Source organism: Tenrec ecaudatus, chromosome 9 (genome assembly GCF_050624435.1).
Source record: "Tenrec ecaudatus isolate mTenEca1 chromosome 9, mTenEca1.hap1, whole genome shotgun sequence".
Taxonomy (NCBI): domain Eukaryota; kingdom Metazoa; phylum Chordata; class Mammalia; order Afrosoricida; family Tenrecidae; genus Tenrec; species Tenrec ecaudatus.
The window spans coordinates 88,621,596-88,626,311 of NC_134538.1; the positions used below are offsets into that span (position 1 = coordinate 88,621,596).

A 4,716-nucleotide genomic window follows, 5' to 3' on the forward strand; every position below is an offset into this window, starting at 1 on the left:
ATGTCTGCCATCATGGCTAAGAGGACACAATAGCCTTATCATTTTGGTAGTAACTTGTGAGCTGCCTAATAAACCCCTTAATCATAAGTATTATCTGTGAGTTCTGGGTTATTGCAACGGATTATTGAATCCAGCAGAGAAATAGAGGGCCTGGGAGGAAGTGCTGGTGTCAGAACAGAAGTGAGACCATTGGATAGTGGAAGTGTGTCTGACCGGTTTCATCGGAATTGTTCTTGGGCAGTTATGGAATTGAATTGCTCTTCTCCTTTGTGTAGCCAGAGGTGGTCAGACGTAGCTTCTGTAACATATGTCTGAATTTCAATTGTGACCAAGGACACTTTTGGTATCAAGATATTTAGCACTGATTTATTCATTTAATAAGTCATCACAACTACAGAGCAGATGAAATCCCCAAGAGAAATAGCACTAATTATGACTTATTTTTGTATAAAATGGAATTAGTTGTTAATAGTATGACATCATTTCTGGTTAAATACTGCAGGGCAGTATTTCTCCATAAGTTTTAATGTGCTAATTCATCTCTTTTTAAAAAATACACATAATCTGTTGTCAACTGAGCAACTGCATTATTAGATTTGGACTTAAGGAATTTGAGCCAAAATATAATCCTGTATCGTCAGAGGAGCCTCTCTTCCAAACCTGAAATGCTAAACAAGTCTAAAAACTAACCAGTCCAAACGAGCAGTTGGGAAAGCAATCAGCCCTTCGCATTGGAACAAGCAACAAACATGTGCACTGACCTTAGCATTTCTCCTTTGATTTATAGCCGTCTTGGAAAGGAGCTTAACAAGGTGGCACAGAGATTCAAGAGAAGTTGCAGTCCATTTATTGTCTGAGTTGTTAAAGATGTTAATTAGATTAGGAATTTGCTGAGGTCCTTTTATTCCTTGCAGAAAGAAGAGTGTTTCCCTTTGAAACTCAGTTTTGTGGCATAAAAACACAGGAAAGACGAAATCCTACACTCAAGGAAATTGTAGGGTCCCATTGAATTCCATAAAATTGTAAAATTTCCAATAATAACAGTTGCAAAGGAGCCAAGAAAGTACCAGACCTGTTTTTAAAAATAATACACTCCAATGATCCCTGCATTGTTTGATGTATAGATGACAGAAGTCAGTGGATCATGGATGGTGGATCTAGGAGGCCTGGCCTCGAGGAATGGAAATCATATCAGGGAGTAAAATCAAGCAGGTCTTGAGATGAAACAAAGAGTTTCTGGAAAAACAACCGGCCAAGCATTTTACTCCAGAGTCATAAACATCACTCCGTATGTCATTTTAATACCTCGGTCAGATGCTTTATTAGTGAGCTCGTGCATCGGCATTGAAGAGGTTATTGGATACCTTGCTTTTTAACACAATTCCATTGTGATAGTCCATTCCAGAAATATGTTTTGTGTTAAGTCATATTAAGCAAAATAAAATATAAAACAGTCCCTTAAATTACCTAATCAACTAAAAAAAACAACATGCGTAGAAAACTCTTACATAAATGTTAACTGGGAAGATTAAAAAATAAGCACGGCTTTCCATGAATGGAGTCTAGGTGACACATATTAACAACATTAAGTTTTAAAAATCAAAGTCCATATGTGTGGTTGAACACAACTTTCCTAAAATTATTTGAGTAGAGAATGAAACAAAATTATGGATTTATGTACACATGAAAGGAGATTACTCACAATGACATTTTGGAAGAAAATACAGATGCAAACAGCAAGATTAAATCTTTTGAGCATAGGAAATGTTCCCTTAGAAATAAACACACTGTTTCATGCTCCAAGGGCCCTGATGAGTTCAGATACTTAATAAAAAATGAGAGACTTCCAAACAACCCCCTTATTCTAACTGCTAGTGTGGCTGATGCTTTTGGGAAAAGTCCTGCAGATTTTGTGAACCAGTCTTTTGGCCTGTTCAAAGAAGAATTTTTGGCCATTTGAAATGATTAAAATAAACTACTTTCACTGAGTGATCTCAAGGTTTTCCAGGCCCTATTCCACCCCTTGCCACCTCTCCATTCTCCAAGGCAGACCATGGGAAAGGGGTGGAATGGAGCTGGGAACCAAGTAGGCTTCAAAGAAACCCTTCGCACTGGGCAGTGGCTGGAACGGCTTTCCTCTCTGGCTCCTTTTTAAGGATCTAGAATCCATTTAAGCACCTACAAGGTGGGGGCAGAGAGGCCTCATGTAAATGCAGTTGATTTCTATTTCCAGTAAATCTCAACTCAAGGATGGCAAGTGAGTAGGACACTTGTAGTACACATGGGAGGGCTTTCCCCCCTGAAAGGTTATGATTCTGTTTTGAGATTTGCTAGTGAAAATAAATAGCTTCATGTTCTAGTTGCTACCTTCCCCAAAGGGCATACTCCAGAGCAGCTATGACTTCAGGTTTAAATCTGCTCAGTCATAGCTAACTAGACAAATCTGTTTGTCTAGTCTGAAGTCCTCTTGTGTGTAACATTCCTTTCTGCTGCTTTCTTCCTTAGGGTCCAGTAAATTGCTCAACTCTGGTTTTGTTGTGTGTAAATGAGCCTTTGGGGCACAGTGGTTAAAGTGCTCACTGCTGACAAAAAAGGCTGAGGGTTTGAACCTACCAACTCGTCATTCCATGGGAGAAAGATATGGAAATCTGCTTCCAGAAAGATTGCTCCATTGGAAATCCTTTGGGGCTCTTCTCTGTCCTATAAGTAAACATGGCGGGGAGTTAGTCCAGTCTGATTCCCCTCGCACTGGGACTAAACAAGAAGGGGACATAACAGAACAGCAATGGAAGCAAAGAAAAGACACAAAGCCCCCGAAGAGTCCCAAGAGTCCCCAAAATAGACTTCAGGCTAGGAGGGGCAGCTCCTGGAACTCCCCCAGGACCAGTGGGGAGACAGTCATAAAGGTCAGTGGACAGACCTGGAAATATCAATTTTTTTGTTTTTTATTTCTTTTTTTTTTTCAGGGGAGAGCGCGAACGCAGTCCCCCACTACCACAAATTATGCAGTCGAGTTTCCCACATTTGGGGAAATCGCAGGGGTCAGCACATCCGGAGTGCAATGGATAAGCCTCGCCCTGGGAAAACCACCTTCGTGATCATGGTATCTCCCCTGCCAGGTAAGTATTGTTTTTTATTTCTTTTGTAATACTTTGTTTCTTTTTGTTTGTACTCTGTCATTGTTGGGTTGCCTACTTATGTAAGATAGGCATGGAAAACAAGCTTGAGGAGAAAGCAATGGGACTGGGGGGAGAAGGAGGTTGGGGAAGGGAGGGGTGAGCAAGCAATGCCATAGACAGACAACAGCTAGGGAATTAAAATAAATAACAATAAGGATGTAGAAATCCTGAGGGTGTTGGAGCAACAGAAATCCAGCTGAGAGGAATTACTAAGAGGCAGAATTGTGGCAAGCATGATGATGGAGGTCAGAGGAAGGTGAAAGGAAACAGGAAAGATCTTGGAAGCAAAGTTATGGATAGAGGTATAATCATAGGTGTGTACAAATGTTAATACATTAATTCATGACAATAGAGGTATTGGCCCATGTACATATATTTATATGGCAATACACTGAGGTTGTGGATGGACTTCGGGCCTTTTGCTCATGCCCTCCCTCAATGCAAAAACAATTTGTTCTAACAACCTGGCATTATGTGATGTTCAGCCTCCCAGCAAAATTGCTGAAGACAAAACGGGTACATAAGCAAATGCGGTGAAGAACGTGGATGGTGCCCAGCTATCAAAAGATGTAACCTCTAGGGTCTTAAAGCCTTGAAGTTAAACAAGTGGCCATCGAGCAGAGAAGCAACAAGTCCTTATGGAAGAGGCACACCAGCCTGTGCGATCATGAGGTGTCACTGGGACCAGGCAACAGGCATCAGAAGACCACAGACAAATAAGCAAACAAACAAACAAAACCACACTGTTGAGAAGGGCGGGGGATCGGAGCAGAGACCCAAAGCCCATCTGTAGACCATGGAACATCCCATCACAGAGGGGTCACAGGGACGTGCAGTAAAGCACTGATGAAACACACAATATTCCTCTGTTTCCCTGAGGTTTCCTCACTTCCCACTGTCATGACCCTAGTACTGCCTTTCACTGTGGGCTAGACCACAACATGTGCACAGGTACAGAAAAGACATAAGAGTTCATGACACATGGAACTGAGGAATGAGATTGGGAGTAGGGATACCAGGAGGGCAAGGGGAAGGTGGGAAGAAGGAGGGAGGAAGGGGAACTTGGGGTGATGATTGACTCATAACCACACTCCACCCATGCCCAGGGGGACAAACAAAAGATTCTGTGGGGGAAGAGAGACAGAGGTTGGTGTAAGATATGAAAATAATAATAATTTATCAAGGAGCCACGAGGTGGGGGGCTAGGAGGGAAAGAAGAGGAGCTGACACCAAGGACTCAATAGAGCATTAATGTCTATAAAATAATGATGGCAACATATGTACAAATGTGCTTGATACAATTGATGTATGGATTATTGCAAGAGCTGTATGAGCTCTCAATAAAATGTTTAAGATAAATAAATAAAAGACATCAAATGTTAAATAAAAAAACAAACAAAAACGAACTGATGCCAAATCACAATGCATTGGTCAATTTTAAATGTGCAACATAGCAAGATGTAAAATAAGGCTTCTTTTAAACACACCTAGAGATCTCATGAGATTAATATGACATTATTCTTCTACATTGCCATGA

General features: G+C 41.1%; 1 non-coding gene across 1 annotated transcript; it reads right to left on the reverse strand.

Annotated features, from left to right (window-relative positions):
- Window positions 1–2,963: 2,963 nt before the first annotated feature.
- LOC142457416 (U1 spliceosomal RNA) lies at window positions 2,964–3,127 on the reverse strand. Its single transcript, XR_012786163.1, has one exon. It is a non-coding gene; the product is annotated as a U1 spliceosomal RNA (small nuclear RNA).
- Between the last annotated feature and the right edge of the window lie 1,589 nt (window positions 3,128–4,716).